This window comes from Oncorhynchus keta, chromosome 4 (assembly GCF_023373465.1).
Source record: "Oncorhynchus keta strain PuntledgeMale-10-30-2019 chromosome 4, Oket_V2, whole genome shotgun sequence".
Lineage (NCBI taxonomy): Eukaryota > Metazoa > Chordata > Actinopteri > Salmoniformes > Salmonidae > Oncorhynchus > Oncorhynchus keta.
In genome coordinates this window covers 81,988,112-82,007,114 of record NC_068424.1, presented here as the reverse complement: position 1 = coordinate 82,007,114, position 19,003 = coordinate 81,988,112, and the positions used below count along the sequence as shown (strand labels likewise).

Below are 19,003 nucleotides of genomic sequence, written 5' to 3'. Positions count from 1 at the left end.
TTGCTGTGCTCTTGAGTCACATTCAACGTGATAATCAAGAGCCTAGTCACACAGACACAAAGAACAGTGTTGTTTTTGATAACCCCCTACAACCCCCTACAACCCCAAACACACACACTTTATTTTGTATTTTGTATTGGTATTTATTATGGATCCCCATTAGTTCCTGCCAAGGCAGCAGCTACTCTTCCTGGGGTTTATTAGGGATCCCCATTAGTTCCTGCCAAGGCAGCAGCTACTCTTCCTGGGGTTTATTATGGATCCCCATTAGATCCTGCCAAGGCAGCAGCTACTCTTCCTGGGGTTTATTATATATCCCCATTAGTTCCTGCCAAGGCAGCAGCTACTCTTCCTGGGGTTTATTATGGATCCCCATTAGTTCCTGCCAAGGCAGCAGCTACTCTTCCTGGGGTTTATTATGGATCCCCATTAGTTCCCTGCCAAGGCAGCAGCTACCTTCCTGGGGTTTATTATGAATCCCCATTAGTTCCTGCCAAGGCAGCAGCTACTCTTCCTGGGGTTTATTAGGGATCCCCATTAGTTCCTGCCAAGGCAGCAGCTACTCTTCCTGGGGTTTATTATGGGCCCCCATTAGTTCCTGCCAAGGCAGCAGCTACTCTTCCTGGGGTTTATTATGGATCCCCACTTGTTTCTGCCAAGGCAGCAGCTACTCTTCCTGGGGTTTATTATGGATCCCCATTAGTTCCTGCCAAGGCAGCAGCTACTCTTCCTGGGGTTTATTATGGATCCCCATTAGTTTCTGCCAAGGCAGCAGCTACTCTTCCTGGGGTTTATTATGGATCCCCATTAGTTCCTGCCAAGGCAGCAGCTACTCTTCCTGGGGTTTGTTATGGATCCCCATTAGTTCCTGCCAAGGCAGCAGCTACTCTTCCTGGGGTTTATTAAGGATCCCCATTAGTTCCTGCCAAGGCAGCAGCTACTCTTCCTGGGGTTTATTATGGATCCCCATTAGTTCCTGCCAAGGCAGCAGCTACTCTTCCTGGCGTTTATTAGGGATCCCCATTAGTTCCTGCCAAGGCAGCAGCTACTCTTCCTGGGGTTTGTTATGGATCCCCATTAGTTCCTGGCAAGGCAGCAGCTACTCTTCCTGGGGTTTATTATGGATCCCCATTAGTTCCTGCCAAGGTAGCAGCTACTCTTCCTGGGGTTTATTAAGGATCCCCATTAGTTCCTGTCAAGGCATTAACTACTCTTCCTGGGGTTTGTTATGGATCCCCATTAGTTCCTGCCAAGGTAGTAACTACTCTTCCTGGGGTTTGTTATGGATCCCCATTAGTTCCTGCCAAGGTAGTAACTACTCTTCCTGGGGTTTGTTATGGATCCCCATTAGTTCATGTCAAGGTAGTAACTACTCTTCCTGGGGTCTCGCAAAATGAAGGCAGTTATACATTTTTTTTAAACATTACAATACATTCATTACAGAATTCACACACACTATTGTGCGTGCCCTCAGGGCCCTACTCCACTACCACATATCTACAACACAAAATCAATGTGCACGTTTGTGTATGAGTATCAAATCAAATCAAATTGTATTAGTCACATGCTCCGAATACAACAGGTGTAGGTAGACCTTACAGTGAAATTCTTACTTGCAAGTCCTTTTCCAACAATATAGTTAAAAAAATATATGAATAAGAATAAGAAATAAAAGTAACAAGTAATTAAAGAGCAGCAGTAAATTAACAATTGCAAGACTATATACAGGGGATACCGGTACAGAGTCAATGTGGAGACTATATACAGGGGGTACCGGTACAGAGTCAATGTGGAGGCTATATACAGGGGGTACAGAGTCAATGTGGAGACTATATACAGGGGGTACAGAGTCAATGTGGAGGCTATATACAGGGATACCAGTACAGAGTCAATGTGCTATATACAGGGGGGCACTGGTTATTTGAGGTAATATGTACATGTAGGTAGAGTAATATTAAAGTGACTATGCATAGATGATAACAACAGAGAGTAGCAGGGGTGTTGATTCGATGTTCAGGGGTCTTATGGCTTGCCGGTAGAAGCTGTTTAGAAGCCTTTGGACCTGGACTTGGCTCTCCGGTACCTCTTGCCGTGCGGTAGCAGAGAGAACAATCTATGACTAGGGTGGCTGGGGACTTTGACAGTTTTTAGGGCCTTCCTCTGACACCGCCTGGTATAGAGGTCCTGGATGGCAAGAAGCTTGGTCCCGGTGATGTACTGGGCCGCTCGCACTACCCTCTGTTGTGCCTTGCGGTCGGAGGCCGAGCACTTGCCGTACCTGGCAGTAATGCAACCAGTCAGGAAGCTCTTGATGGTGCAGCTGTAGAACCTTTTGAGAATCTGAGGACACATGCCAAATCTTTTGAGTCTCCTGAGGGGAATAGGTTTTGTCGTGCCTCTCTTCACGACTGTCTTGGTGTGCTTGGACCATATTAGTTTGCTGGTGATGTGGACACCAAGGAACTTGAAGCTCTCAACCTACTCCACTGCAGCCCTGTTGATGAGAATGGGGGTGTGCTCGGTCCTCTTTTTCCTGTAGAGAGGTAACTCTTCATCAACAAGGAAGGAGGGGAGGTGAAGTCATAACACATCAGCAGCAGACTATGATCGATAATGTCAAAAGCCTCAGTGAAGTCTAACAAAACAGCCCCATGCAATCATTTTTATCATAAATTTCTCTCAGCCAATCATCAGTCATTTGTGTAAGTGCTGTGCTTGTTGAATGTCCTTCCCTACAAGCTGAAAGTCTGTTGTCAATTTGTTTACAGTAAAACAGTTATCTGGTCAAACACAGTTTCTTTCAAAAGTTTACTAAGGGTTGGTAACAGGCTGATTGGTCAATTATTTGAGCCAGTAAAGAGGTCTTTACTATTCTTGGGTAGCAGAATGACTTTAGCTTCCTTCCAGGCCTGAGGGCACACACTCTCTAGTAGGCTTAAATTGAAGATATGGTAAATAGGAGTGGCAATATCGTCCCCTATTATCGTCAGTAATTTTCCATCCAGGTTGTCAGACCGCGGTGGCTTGTCATTGTTGATAGACAACAACAACAACAACAACAACAACGACGACGACGACGACAACAACAACGACGACGACAACAACAACGACGACGACAACAACAACGACGACAACAACAACAACGACGACGACAACAACAACGACGACAACAACAACAACGACGACGACAACAAAAACAACAACAACAACAACAACGACGACGACAACAACAACGACGACGACAACAACAACGACGACGACAACAACAACGACGACGACAACAACAACGACGACAACAACAACAACAACAACAACAACAACAACAACAACAACAACAACAACAACAACAACAACAAATCACCTTATGGAATTCAAATGTACAATTATTGTCATTGATCAACGTATCTACCAAATATTACTCAATGCTCAACGTTCAAACAAAATGTTCTGCCCAGCGGGTACCTGATGTGTCGGCCGATATGAGAAGAGGAAGAAGGGTTTTATTGTTTAGAACACAATGGCTGCTTAACAAATTGCACCCTATTCCCTATATAGTGCACTACTTGCACTACTTTTGACAAGGGCCCATAGTAGGGCAGTGTACGGGGTGGCAATAGGGACACGTGTAATGACAAGAGCTCTCTTTGATTCCTATTGATGTGTTTTAAGGAGGGAGGACAGACATACACTACATGACCCAAAGAACATCTCATTCCAAAACGATGAGCATTAATATGGAGTTGGTCCCTTTACTAACCTTTACTGCTATGACAGCCTCAGCTCCTCTGGGAAGGCTTTCCACTAGATGTTGGAACATTGCTGTGGGGACTTGCTTCCATTCAGCCACAAGAGCATTAGTGAGGTCGATCGTCTGATGTTTGGCATATCAGGCCTGGCTCGCCGATGACTTTCCAATTCATCCCAAAGGTGTTCGATGGGGTTGAGGTCAGGGCTCTGTGCAGGACAGTCAAGTTCTTCCATACCGATCTTGATAAGCCATTTCTGTATGGACCTTGCTTTGTGCACAGGGACATTGTCACGCTGAAACAGGAAAGGTCCTTCCCCAAACTGTTGCAACAAAGATGGAAGCACAGAATCATCTAGAATGTCATTGTTTGCTGTAGCGTTAAGATTTCCCTTCGCTGGAACTAAGGGGCCTGAACCATGAAAAACAGCCACAGACCATTATTCCTCCACCACCAAACTTTACAGCCGGCACTATGCATTGGGGGCAGGTAGTGTTCTCGTGGCATCCGCCAAACCCAGATTCGTTCGTTGGACTACCAGATGGTGAAACATGATTCGTCACTCAAGAGAATGCATTTCCGCTACTACTATAGTTCAGTCGTGGCGAGCTTTACACCACTCCAGCCGACGCTTGGCATTACGTATAGGGAGATCTTAGGATTGTGTGCGGCTGCTCGGCCATGGACAACCTTCTTTTTTAACTCCAGACGTACAGTTCTTGTGCTGAAGTTGCTTTCCAGATGCAGTTTAGAACTCGGTAGTGAGTGTTACAACTGAGGACAGACGATTGTTACGCACTTCGCACTCTGTTCTGCAAGCTTGTGTGGCCTACCACTTTGCGGCTGAGCCGTTGTTGCTCCTAGACGTGTTTCACTTCACAATAACAGCACTTACAGTTGTAGCAGGGCAGAAATTTGAGGATCTGACTTGTTGTGAAGGTGGCATCCTATGACGGTACCATGTTGAAATTCACTGAGCTGTTCAGTGAAGCCATTCTACTGCCATTGTTTGTCTATGGAGATTGCAGGGCTATTGCACTCGATTGTATACACCGAAGCCACTCATTTAAAGAGGGGTCCACATACTTTTGAATATATAGTGTATACGTTGATCAACTGTTAAGGGCTTGTAAGTAAGCATTTCACGGTAAGGTCTACACCTGTGACAAATAACATTTGATTTGATTTGATTTGAACCTTTATATTGAAATCTTTGGGAAAGCTTTAGAGAAAGTATGGCACAGCAGAAAACAACATCAAAACGTCTCAATGTATATCCCTCAAGACCTGAACTCTATAACCTCTGTGTTTCTCCTGATTCGTAACTGATTCGTAACTGATTCGTAACTGATTCGTAACTGATTCGTAACTGATTCGTAACTGATTCGTAACTGATTCGTAACTGATTCGTAACTGATTCGTTAACTTCACAAACGATTTAAGCAGAACATAAAAATAACCTTAAACTCTGAACTCCACAACATCTGTTTTGTGTCCCTCATTCCAACATTCATAACTGCCAAATAAATCCACAGTCATGCTGCTTGGATGAATTCCACAAACATCAACGTGTCTTATTATATCCCTCGAATCCTGAACTGAACCGTACAAACCTCGTGTTTGTGCTTATTACTCAGAACTACCAGCAAATCCACCAGTTGTGGTTGTGGAAAGTCTCATCATGCGGGAGATTTGGTTCTGGGTACTGACATTAGGTTTTGGATGTGAGGTAAGGTGTAATTGTGGATTTTGAAGTTTTAGGAATATCTCGCTTCCCAACTCTGACTCCATCGTCCCCTGACTCCATCACACCCTGGCCCCATCGCTACCTGGCCCATCACACCCTGACCCCATCATAACCTGACCCCATCGCCCCCTGACCCCATCACCTCCTGACCCCATCGCCCCCTGACCCTATCGCCCCCTGGCCCCATCACAACCTGACCCCATCGTCCTCTGACCCCATCACACCCTGACCCCATCACCTCCTGACCCCATCACATCCTGACCCCCATCACACCCTGGCCCCATCACACCCTGAACCCCATCACCTCCTGACCCCATCACACCCTGGCCCCATCACACCCTGACCCCATCGCACCCTGACCCCATCACCTCCTGACTCCATCGCACCCTGACCCCATCACCTCCTGTCCCCATCACACCCTGACCCCATCGCCACCTGACTCCATCACACCCTGATCCCATCGCCTCCTGACCCCACCACCCCCTCCCCGACCACACGCCCCCTGACCCCATCGCCCCCTGACCCCATCACCCCTGACCCCATCACCTCCTGACTCCATCCCACCCTGACCCCACCACCCCCTCCCTGACCCCATCGTCCTCTGACCCCATCACCCCCTCCCTGACCCCATCACACCCTGACCCCATCACCCCCTGACCCCATCACCCCCTGACCCCATCACTCCCTGACCCCATCACACCCTGACCCCATCACCGGCAATCACCGATCCCCTTTGTACGCAGCCGAAGCACCTGCCCACAGGTGCGTCATGCGGCCTTGCCTAACGGGGAAAGGGAGGGTGGAGCTAGTTGGGCGCAATGAATGATGAAATAAAATACAACATAAAACTAATAAAGATTGAAGGATATAATTTACAGCGTCTGTCCCCTCAGGCTGCATGGGAGTGTAGTCACATATTTCCTGTACGCCTCCACCCTTTGATGACTATACAGTCCTGTCCTACAGTTCACCTATCTGTCACCTACACCTGTCCTACAGTTCACCTGTCTGTCACCCTCACCTGTCCTACAGTTCACCTGTCTGTCATCTTCCCCTTACAGTCCTGTCCAACAGTTCACCTGTCTGTCACCCCCCACCTGTCCTACAGTTTACCTGTCTGTCATCTTCCCCTTACAGTCCTGTCCTACAGTTCACCTGTCTGTCACCCTCACCTGTCCTACGGTTTACCTGTCTGTCATCTTCCCCTTACAGTCCTGTCCAACAGTTCACCTGTCTGTCACCCTCACCTGTCCTACAGTTTACCTGTCTGTCATCTTCCCCTTACAGTCCTGTCCAACAGTTCACCTGTCTGTCACCCTCACCTGTCCTACAGTTCACCTGTCTGTCATCTTCCCCTTACAGTCCTGTCCTACAGTTCACCTGTCTGTCACCATTCACCTGTCCTACAGTTCACCTGTCTGTCATCTTCCCCTTACAGTCCTGTCCTACAGTTTACCTGTCCTACAGTTCACCTGTCTGTCACCTCACCTGTCCTACAGTTCACCTGTCTGTCATATTTACCTGTCCTACAGTTCACCTGTCTGTCATCTTCCCCTTACAGTCCTGTCCTACAGGACACCTGTCCTACAGTACACCTGTCCTACAGTTCCCCTTCATAGCTTGTTCTCCATCAGGGAGACAATTAGTTTTCATTTCCATGACTGATCAGAACTTGCTTTGTCACAGCTGTCTTGTCCCTCCGCAGCAGACATGTGGTGAGCAATATGTCTGGACCATCAAATCACAGTGAAATCCCTGTATCGAATCACAGTAAAATACCTGTATCAAATCACAGTAAAATACCTGTATCAAATCACAGTAAAATACCTGTATCGAATCACAGTAAAATACCTGTATCGAATCACAGTAAAATACCTGTATCAAATCACAGTAAAATACCTGTATCAAATCACAGTAAAATCCCTGTATCGAATCACAGTAAAATACCTGCATCGAATCACAGTAAAATCCCTGTATCGAATCACAGTAAAATCCCTGCATCGAATCACAGTAAAATACCTGCATCGAATCACAGTAAAATACCTGTATCGAATCACAGTAAAATACCTGTATCGAATCACAGTAAAATACCTGTATCAAATCACAGTAAAATCCCTGCATCGAATCACAGTAAAATACCTGAATCAAATCACAGTAAAATCCCTGTATCGAATCACAGTAAAATACCTGCATCGAATCAAAGTAAAATCCCTGCATCGAATCACAGTAAAATCCCTGTATCGAATCACAGTAAAATACCTGCATCGAATCACAGTAAAATCCCTGCATCGAATCACAGTAAAATCCCTGTATCGAATCACAGTAAAATACCTGTATCAAATCACAGTAAAATACCTGTATCAAATCACAGTAAAATACCTGTATCGAATCACAGTAAAATACCTGCATCGAATCACAGTAAAATCCTTGTATCAAATCACAGTAAAATACCTGCATCGAATCACAGTAAAATCCTTGTATCAAATCACAGTAAAATCCCTGTAGCGAATCACAGTAAAATACCTGTATCAAATCACAGTAAAATACCTGTATCAAATCACAGTAAAATCCCTGCATCGAATCACAGTAAAATCCCTGTATCGAATCACAGTAAAATCCCTGTATCGAATCACAGTAAAATCCCTGTATCAAATCACAGTAAAATACCTGTATCAAATCACAGTAAAATACCTGTATCAAATCACAGTAAAATCCCTGCATCGAATCACAGTAAAATCCCTGTATCGAATCACAGTAAAATCCCTGTATCGAATCACAGTAAAATCCCTGTATCAAATCACAGTAAAATCCCTGTATCAAATCACAGTAAAATACCTGTATCAAATCACAGTAAAATACCTGTATCAAATCACAGTAAAATCCCTGTATCGAATCACAGTAAAATACCTGCATCGAATCACAGTAAAATCCCTGTATCGAATCACAATCGATATAGAATTGTGAGAATCGAGAGAATCGTAATACATATCGGAATGCCAGCTAAGTATCGTGATAATATCATATCTTCGCCTCCCTGGCAAATACCCAGCCTTAGTAAATGTCCCATGTATCAATTCCACCTTCTGAAGGATTTACTGTGTACTGTCCCATACAGTAATTACTGTAATGGAGGTGTGGCATGTCAGCTCAGCTTTTGTATGAGAGTGTTATCCCTCATATATCCCACATCTCCACCTAACACTATATGATATTCTGATGAAATATATACTGCCATACACTACTGTCTTCAGTATATATGTATAAACCCCTCTCTGCAGTACCCACTCTATGTAGTACCCACTCTATGTAGTACCCACTCTATGTAGTACCCACTCTATGTAGTACCCACTCTATGCAGTACCCACTCTATGCAGTACCCACTCTATGTAGTACCCACTCTATGCAGGACCCACTCTATGTAATACCCACTCTATGTAGTACCCACTCTATGTAGTACCCACTCTATGTAGTACCCACTCTATGTAGTACCCACTCTATGTAGTACCCACTCTATGTAGTACCCACTCTATGTAATACTCACTCTATGTAGTACTCACTCTATGTAGTACTCACTCTATGCAGTACCCACTCTATGTAGTACCCACTCTGTGCAGTACCCACTCCATGTACTAATAGAATAATGTGAGATGAGTATGAATGTCAGGTGAGTGAGAGAGAGCATTCCTGAGAGGATTTCAAGTGTATCCGTTACCTATCCCATAATATTCGGGCTGGTACGGACCATGACTGACATGTTGCCATGATGATCCCCTTTGGGCTGTAGAACCGATAATGTGTTGTTAATCTCAGGGCCTACCCACATATCCATTACACACACACACACACACACACGCACACACACACACACACACACACACACACACACACACACACACACACACACACACACACACACACACACACACACACACACACACACACACACACACACACACACACACACACACACACACACACTGTTCTACTCTCTCATGTTCAGGCTCATGTTCAGGCAAAGGACCATTCAATGACCCTCCCAAATAATTGTGGGTTTTGCTTCAAAATTGGCATTCCTGGTTCATAAAACATCTTCTGAGGAGAAGGAAGGGGAGGAAGAGGTGGGGGAGGGAGGGAAAGGGGAGGGAGGGAGGGAAGGAGACCGTGATAGCCCCGGCATGCCTTGGCTTGTGTTGGAGGTGATGACTGACAATCAAAACAATGTCAGTCACAGACTTCAATGAAATGGTTCTTTCTACTCTCTCTCTCTCTCTCTCTCCTCTCTCTCTCTCTCTCTCTCTCTCTCTGTCTCTCTCTCTCTCTCTCTCTCTCTCTGTCTCTCTCTCTCTCTGTCTCTCTCTCTCTCTGTGTCTCTCTCTCTGTCTCTCAGTCTCTCAGTCTCTCTCTCTCTCTCTCTCTCTCTCTCTGTCTCTCTCTCTCTCTCTGTCTCTCTCTCTCTCTCTCTCTCTCTCTCTCTCTCTCTCTCTCTCTCTCTCTCTCTCTGTCTCTCTCTCTCTCTCTCTCTCTCTCTCTCGCTGTATCTCCTCCTCTCTTGTCTCCCTCTCTTTCTCTTTCTCTCCCTCACCTGAATCCTGTAATGAAGCGTGTGACCGTGTGCAGCAGGGCCACACTGAGACCTGCAGGTGTTCAAGATAAACAGGATAGGTGTGTAAAAACCAACATGGCAGTTTCTTCCATCCAAAAAAACTCTTAGAATAAAACACTTAAAAGTTAACCGCTTCAGAGATGCAGTTAACCCACTGTTCCCCTGAACAAGGCAGTTAACCCACTGTTCCCCTGAACAAGGCAGTTAACCCACTGTTCCCCTGAACAAGGCAGTTAACCCACTGTTCCCCTGAACAAGGCAGTTAACCCACTGTTCTCCTGAACAAGGCAGTTAACCCACTGTTCCCCTGAACAAGGCAGTTAACCCCACTGTTCTCCTGAACAAGGCAGTTAACCCACTGTTCCCCTGAACAAGGCAGTTAACCCACTGTTCCCCTGACCAAGGCAGTTAACCCCACTGTTCCCCTGAACAAGGCAGTTAACCCCACTGTTCCCCTGTTAACCCACTGTTCCCTGAACAAGGCAGTTAACCCACTGTTCCCTGAACAAGGCAGTTAACCCACTGTTCCCTGACCAAGGCAGTTAACCCCACTGTTCCCTGAACAAGGCAGTTAACCCCACTGTTCCCCTGAACAAGGCAGTTAACCCACTGTTCCCTGAACAAGGCAGTTAACCCACTGTTCCCCTGAACAAAGTTAACCCACTGTTCCCCTGATCAAGGCAGTTAACCCACTGTTCTCCTGAACAAGGCAGTTAACCCACTGTTCCCTGAACAAGGCAGTTAACCCCACTGTTCTCCTGAACAAGGTTAACCCACTGTTCCCCTGAACCCAGTTAACCCACTGTTCCCTGACCAAGGCAGTTAAACAAGGCAGTTAACCCCACTGTTCCCCTGAACAAGGCAGTTAACCCCACTGTTCCCTGAACAAGGCAGTTAACCCCACTGTTCTCCTGAACAACCCACTGTTCCCTGAACAAGGCAGTTAAACTGTTCCCCTGACCACAGTTAACCCCACTGTTCCCTGAACAAGGCAGTTAACCCCACTGTTCCCCTCAGTTAACCCCTGTTCCCTGAACAAGGCAGTTAACCCACTGTTCCCCTGAACAACACCCACTGGCAGTTAACCCACTGTTCCCTGAACAAGGCAGTTAACCCCACTGTTCCCCTGAACAAGGCAGTTAACCCCACTGTTCTCCTGAACAAGGCAGTTAACCCACTGTTCCCCTGAACAAGGCAGTTAACCCACTGTTCCCCTGACAAGGCAGTTAACCCACTGTTCCCCTGAACAAGGCAGTTAACCCACTGTTCCCCTGAACAAGGCAGTTAAACCAAGGCAGTTAACCCCACTGTTCCCTTCCTGAACAAGGCAGTTAACCCACTGTTCCCCTGAACAAGGCAGTTAACCCACTGTTCCCCTGAACAAGGCAGTTAACCCCACTGTTCTCCTGAACAAGGCAGTTAACCCACTGTTCCCCTGAACAAGGCAGTTAACCCACTGTTCCCTGACCCAAGGCAGTTAACCCACTGTTCCCCTGAACAAGGCAGTTAACCCCACTGTTCCCCTGAACAAGGCAGTTAACCCACTGTTCCCCTGAACAAGGCAGTTAACCCCACTGTTCTCCTGAACAAGGCAGTTAACCCACTGTTCCCCTGAACAAGGCAGTTAACCCACTGTTCCCCTGACCAAGGCAGTTAACCCCACTGTTCCCCTGAACAAGGCAGTTAACCCCACTGTTCCCCTGAACAAGGCAGTTAACCCACTGTTCCCCTGAACAAGGCAGTTAACCCCACTGTTCCCCTGAACAAGTCAGTTAACCCACTGTTCCCCTGACCAAGGCAGTTAACCCCACTGTTCCCCTGAACAAGGCAGTTAACCCCACTGTTCCCCTGAACAAGGCAGTTAACCCCACTGTTCCCCTGAACAAGGCAGTTAACCCACTGTTCCCCTGAACAAGGCAGTTAACCCACTGTTCCCCTGACCAAGGCAGTTAACCCCACTGTTCCCCTGAACAAGGCAGTTAACCCCACTGTTCCCTGAACAAGGCAGTTAACCCACTGTTCCCCTGAACAAGGCAGTTAACCCCACTGTTCCCCTGAACAAGTCAGTTAACGTTCCCTGACCACTGTTCCCTGACCAAGGCAGTTAACCCCACTGTTCCCCTGAACAAGGCAGTTAACCCCACTGTTCCCTGAACAAGGCAGTTAACCCCACTGTTCCCCTGAACAAGGCAGTTAACCCCACTGTTCCCCTGACCAAGGCAGTTAACCCCACTGTTCCCCTGAACAAGGCAGTTAACCCCACTGTTCCCCTGAACAAGGCAGTTAACCCACTGTTCCCCCGGGCCCCGAAAACGTGGATGTCGATGAAGGCAGCCCCCAACGCACCTCTCCGATTCAGAGGGGTTTAGGTTAAATGCAGAAGACACATTTCAGTTGAATGCGTTCAGTTGTACAACTGACTCGTTACCCCCCCCTGTTCCCCCTTTTCCCCTGTCAATACAGATGACTGAATACATTTGTTGTATTACACCGACTCATATGTCGAATTCATGCAACGTCAAATAATTTGTATGGTAACGTATGGCAAAAAAAAAGACTGTTATTTCCTCTCATATACTGGTCCTCACCTGCTGTATCACAGGAAGGTAAGACAATACAGTCTCCGGCTGGCGAACCCTTCATCTGATACGCTCGTCTAATGTTACACGATACCGTTGCTCTAAGTCCCTAACCAGGGCTGGCCACATCCAGACTCCACACAGTCACAGTCAATACTCTACATCGCTGCCGTCAGTCTCTAACCAGGGCTGGCCACATCCAGACTCCACACAGTCACAGTCAATACTCTACATCGCTGCCGTCAGTCTCTAACCAGGGCTGGCCACATCCAGACTCCACACAGTCACAGTCAATACTCTTCATCGCTGCTGTCAGTCTCTAACCAGGGCTGGCCACATCCAGACTCCACACAGTCACAGTCAATACTCTACATCGCTGCCGTCAGTCTCTAACCAGGGCTGGCCACATCCAGACTCCACACAGTCACAGTCAATACTCTACATCGCTGCCGTCAGTCTCTAACCAGGGCTGGCCACATCCAGACTCCACACAGTCACAGTCAATACTCTACATCGCTGCCGTCAGTCTCTAACCAGGGCTGGCCACATCCAGACTCCACACAGTCACAGTCAATACTCTACATCGCTGCCGTCAGTCTCTAACCAGGGCTGGCCACATCCAGACTCCACACAGTCACAGTCAATACTCTACATCGCTGCTGTCAGTCTCTAACCAGGGCTGGCCACCTCCAGACTCCACACAGTCACAGTCAATAATCTACACAGTCTCTAACCAGGGCTGGCCACCTCAGACTCCACACAGTCACAGTCAATACTCTACATCGCTGCTGTCAGTCTCTAACCAGGGCTGGCCACATCCAGACTCCACACAGTCACAGTCAATACTCTACATCGCTGCCGTCAGTCTCTAACCAGGGCTGGCCACATCCAGACTCCACACAGTCACAGTCAATACTCTACATCGCTGCTCTAAGTCCCTAACCAGGGCTGGCCACCTCCAGACTCCACACAGTCACAGTCAAGACAATAGGCTAGTCTATCAGTGACAGCTCTCGCTGACCGCAGTGCTAATGTAGCCATCAGCTAACCAGCCCCCTCTGTAAACCTGCAGACTATACAACCTGCACGAATGGAAAGTGACTCAACGGCAACCGACAGATGTTTGTCATCAGTTAGTTCAAAAGTTGACATTTCAAAGTTCATGTTTCCCCCCAGTTGTTTAATATATTATTTTACCTTGTAGTCCCATGCACTCTGTCCATTCCCCCTCAGAGAGGTAGGCTAACAACTGACACATCAACATAATTGACTATAAGTAAAACTCAAAGTACAAGTCCACATGCAGCAAAACAGTCACTGTGCCAAAAAGTCTAATCTAGGCATTACAAGCTGAACTGTAGAACATTCCTGTATAACAGATAGCAGCTGTAGAGTAGTTGTATGGTGGTTGCAGCTCACCTGTACTCCGGTGGGTCGGTGTGTGAGAGGCTCGTGGCTAGTTTGTACTGCCCCCTTTCAGCTCCTCAGAGTTCCCCCTTCTTCCTCTCTCTGGGACGGACTCTCTCTCTCTCTCTCACTCTCTCTTTTCCTCTCTCTCTCTCTCTCTCTGAGTAGGAATCTCTCTATTCCCCCCACCCCCCCCTCTCTCTCTCTCTCTTTCTCTCTCACTCTCTCTCTCTCACTCTCTTTCTCACTCTCTCTCCTTGAGCAGGACTCTCTCTCTCTCTCTCTCTCTCTCTCTCTCTCTCTCTCTCTCTCTCTCTCTCTCTCTCTCTCTCTCTCTCTCTCTCTCTCTCTCTCTCTCTCTCTCTCTCTCTCTCTCTCTCTCTCTCTCTCTCTCTCTCTCTCTCTCACTCTCTCTCTCTCTCTCTCTCTCCTCCAGCTCCCTCGATTGAATCAGACAGAGAGGAAAAAGAGGGGGGAGAGGAGGGGGGGGGGAGTAGTCGTACTTGGAGCACAGTAGGCTCTTTGTCTGGCCTCCTGTTCATATGGTTTTCTTCAAGCTTGCATACTGAACACATTATACCATCATATATTTTCATATCCAACACCGGGATGTATTGGGGGGAGATCTAAGAGGAAGCCCCCTCTCCTCTCTTCATCCCCGTATGTTTTCTCTTTCAACCCCGTTGTTCCCTCCAAAAAAGCTCAAGGACAAGAATCTGCCGAAAGAAAGAAGGAAATATATATATATATATATATATATATACACATGCAAGGAAATGTAACACTGAAGTGGTACCAAAGGACCAAGCCTTAAAGGATGTCATAAGGTGAATGCACCAATTTGTAAGTCGCTCTGGATAAGAGCGTCTGCTAAATGACTTAAATGTAATGTGTATGTAAAGAGCCAGTTGTTTACATGGTTCTCTTACTGAGAACTCACCGTCGCGGCCAGAGGAATATTTCCCCTGGAGATTTTAGATCAGGAGACAGACATCGTCCACAGGACAGAAGGACCTTACAGGTTTAGATTGAGCAGGCATGGGACAGGGGAGAAAGACCATCACAACAACTCATGGCCTGGTTCTGAAATGGCACCCTTGTAGTGCACTACTATTGACCAGGGCCTTTTGTTTGTAGGGTACGGTGTGTCGTTTGGGACACAGGCATGGTCAGTAAAACACGAGAAGGTTTAGCTGAAGGTTGAGATGAGGACAGTAATTCATAGTTAGATATACATGAGAAGGTTTAGCTGAAGGTTGAGATGAGGACAGTAATTCATAGTTAGATATACATGAGAAGGTTTAGCTGAATGTTGAGATGAGGACAGTAATTCATAGTTAGTTATACACGAGAAGGTTTAGCTGAATGTCGAGGTGAGGACAGTAATTCTTTGTTAGTTATACATGAGAAGGTTTAGCTGAATGTCGAGATGAGGACAGTAATTCTTTGTTAGTTATACATGAGAATGTTCAGCTGAAGGTTGAGATGAGGACAGTAAATCAGGCTGGTCTCTTCTGATCTTTAGTCAGCTCTCTCTCTCTCTCTCTCTCTCTCTCTCTCTCTCTCTCTCTCTCTCTCTCTCTCTCTCTCTCTCTCTCTCTCTCTCTCTCTCTCTCTCCCTCTCTCTGTGTCCTAGCCTGGTTCCAGATCTTTGTACTCTCATGCTAACTTCAATGGTCAAAGGTCTGTGACCAAGCTATAGCTCACCGTCACAGAACTAAGATTTACACAGAGATGTAACCACTTGAAAGTGCCACAGAGAACATTAGCAAACAACTTGTCATGTATTGTGGAGTATCCCACTGCTAAATTGTGGTATACGCAAATTTATGGGACATTCAAAGATGTCAGCATTATTTACAAACGACACAAACATATCCTGACCCTTAGACGAGTCTTCTTCCTTTACCCCGTGTTGCATTGCTGTGAAACCAAGGCCTTTCATACGGACTACGGTGGACACCATTGGACAGTCGGCTTGGTCTACGGTGGACACCATTGGACAGTCGGCTTGGTCTACGGTGGACACCATTGGACAGTCGGCTTGGTCTACGGTGGACACTATTGGACAGTCGGCTTGGTCTACGGTGGACACCATTGGACAGTCGGCTTGGTCTACGGTGGACACCATTGGACAGTCGGCTTGGTCTACGGACACCATTGGACAGTCGGCTTGGTACGGTGGACACCATTGGACAGTCGGCTTGGTCTACGGTGGACACCATTGGACAGTCGGCTTGGTCTACGGTGGACACTATTGGACAGTCGGCTTGGTCTACGGTGGACACTATTGGACAGTCGGCTTGGTCTACGGTGGACACCATTGGACAGTCGGCTTGGTCTACGGTGGACACCATTGACAGTCGGCTTGGTCTACGGTGGACACCATTGGACAGTCGGCTTGGTCTACGGTGGACACCATTGGACAGTCGGCTTGGTCTACGGTGGACACCATTGGACAGTCGGCTTGGTCTACGGTGGACACCATTGGACAGTCGGCTTGGTCTACGGTGGACACCATTGGACAGTCGGCTTGGTCTACTACGGTGGACACCATTGGACAGTCGGCTTGGTCTACGGTGGACACCATTGACAGTCGGCTTGGTCTACGGTGGACACCATTGGACAGTCTACGGTGGCTTGGTCTACGGTGGACACCATTGGACAGTCGGCTTGGTCTACGGTGGACACCATTGGACAGTCGGCTTGGTCTACGGTGGACACCATTGGACAGTCGGCTTGGTCTACGGTGGACACCATTGGACAGTCGGCTTGGTCTACGGTGGACACCATTGGACAGTCGGCTTGGTCTACGGTGGACACCATTGACAGTCGGTTTGGTCTACGGTGGACACCATTGGACAGTCGGCTTGGTCTACGGTGGACACTATTGGACAGTCGGCTTGGTCACGGTGGACACCATTGGACAGTCGGCTTGGTCTACAGTGGACACCATTGGACAGTCGGCTTGGTCTACGGTGGACACCATTGGACAGTCGGCTTGGTCTACGGTGGACACCATTGGACAGTCGGCTTGGTCTACGGTGGACACCATTGGACAGTCGGCTTGGTCTACGGTGGACACCATTGGACAGTCGGCTTGGTCCACGGTGGACACCATTGACAGTCGGCTTGGTCTACGGTGGACACCATTGACAGTCGGCTTGGTCTACGGTGGACACCATTGGACAGTCGGCTTGGTCTACGGTGGACACCATTGACAGTCGGCTTGGTCTACGGTGGACACCATTGGACAGTCGGCTTGGTCTACGGTGGACACCATTGGACAGTCGGCTTGGTCTACGGTGGACACTATTGGACAGTCGGCTTGGTCTACGGTGGACACTATTGGACAGTCGGCTTGGTCTACGGTGGACACCATTGGACAGTCGGCTTGGTCTACGGTGGACACTATTGGACAGTCGGCTTGGTCTACGGTGGACACTATTGGACAGTCGGCTTGGTCTACGGTGGACACTATTGGACAGTCGGCTTGGTCTACGGTGGACACTATTGGACAGTCGGCTTGGTCTACGGTGGACACCATTGGACAGTCGGCTTGGTCTACGGTGGACACCATTGGACAGTCGGCTTGGTCTCTTTTGGGGCCAAGGTGTGAGAGTACAATGGGCGTAACTCGAACCGTGCTCACACGATGAGTAACATGACTTCACTCCTGAATACTTGGGTTAGCTTCCCAAGCTAACATCTAGGATTTAGCTCAGCGGGCTAACACAGCCTTGTGGTGCGCAAGAGACAGAGGTTTGAACTCGTCATTCACTTAACAGTAGACTTAGGAAAGTAGGGAACTCATTTGGGTGAAAAACTCTGGAAAAAGGTCTCCAAAGGTTTCGTCAGCTGTCCCGATGGAAGAACCCTTTTTGGTTCCAGGTAGAACCTTTTTTTGGTTACGAGTAAAAACCCTTTTCGGTTCCATGTAGAACCGTTTGCGGAAAGGGTTCTACATGGAACCGATAAGGGTTGCACCTTGAAAGCAAAAGTTGTTTTTCGTTTTTTTTTTAACCTTGAACCAAATGTAGTTCTTCAAAGCTTTCTCATAAGGGGACAGCCAAAGAACCTTTTAGGTTCTTGATACAGTTGCACCTGTTTTCTACAGTAGCACCTGTTTTCTACAGTAGCACCTGTTTTCTACAGTAGCACCTGTTTTCTGCAGTAGCACCTGTTTTCTGCAGTAGCACCTGTTTTCTGCAGTAGCACCTGTTTTCTACAGTAGCACCTGTGTTTTCTACAGTAGCACCTGTTTTCTGCAGTAGCACCTGTTTTCTACAGTAGCACCTGTTTTCTACAGTAGCACCTGTTTTCTACAGTAGCACCTGTTTTCTACAGTAGCACCTGTTTTCTGCAGTAGCACCTGTTTTCTACAGTAGCACCTGTTTTCTGCAGTAGCACCTGTTTTTTACAGTAGCACCTGTTTTCTGCAGTAGCACCTGTTTTCTGCAGTAGCACCTGTTTTCTGCAGTAGCACCTGTTTTCTACAGTAGCACCTGTTGTTTTCTACAGTAGCACCTGTTTTCTACAGTAGCACCTGTTTTCTACAGTAGCACCTGTTTTCTACAGTAGCACCTGTTTTCTGCAGTAGCACCTGTTTTCTACAGTAGCACCTGTTTTCTGCAGTAGCACCTGTTTTCTACAGTAGCACCTGTTTTCTGCAGTAGCACCTGTTTTCTACAGTAGCACCTGTTTTCTACAGTAGCACCTGTTTTCTACAGTAGCACCTGTTTTCTGCAGTAGCACCTGTTTTCTACAGTAGCACCTGTTTTCTACAGTAGCACCTGTTTTCTGCAGTAGCACCTGTTTTCTACAGTAGCACCTGTTTTCTGCAGTAGCACCTGTTTTCTGCAGTAGCACCTGTTTTCTACAGTAGCACCTGTTTTCTACAGTAGCACCTGTTTTCTACAGT

The 19,003-nt window shown here is 47.4% G+C and overlaps 1 protein-coding gene and 1 long non-coding RNA gene across 3 annotated transcripts in view; both read right to left on the bottom strand.

Moving 5' to 3' along the window:
- Positions 1–14,225, bottom strand: part of LOC127929637 (uncharacterized) — a 44,138-nt gene extending 29,913 nt beyond the window's left edge. The window contains exons 1-2 of one of the 2 annotated variants that reach the window (XR_008135611.1): positions 14,095–14,178; positions 3,758–4,068 (exon numbers count right to left, since the gene is read on the bottom strand). This is a non-coding gene — a long non-coding RNA (uncharacterized LOC127929637). Of the gene's footprint in view, positions 1–3,757; positions 4,069–14,094 lie in introns of both variants that reach the window. The other variant, XR_008135622.1, reaches the window with a different exon arrangement.
- The window catches only part of LOC118381871 (synaptopodin-like), a 125,213-nt gene that overhangs the window by 45,616 nt on the left and 60,594 nt on the right, over positions 1–19,003 (bottom strand). The gene's annotated exons all lie outside the window — the stretch shown is intronic.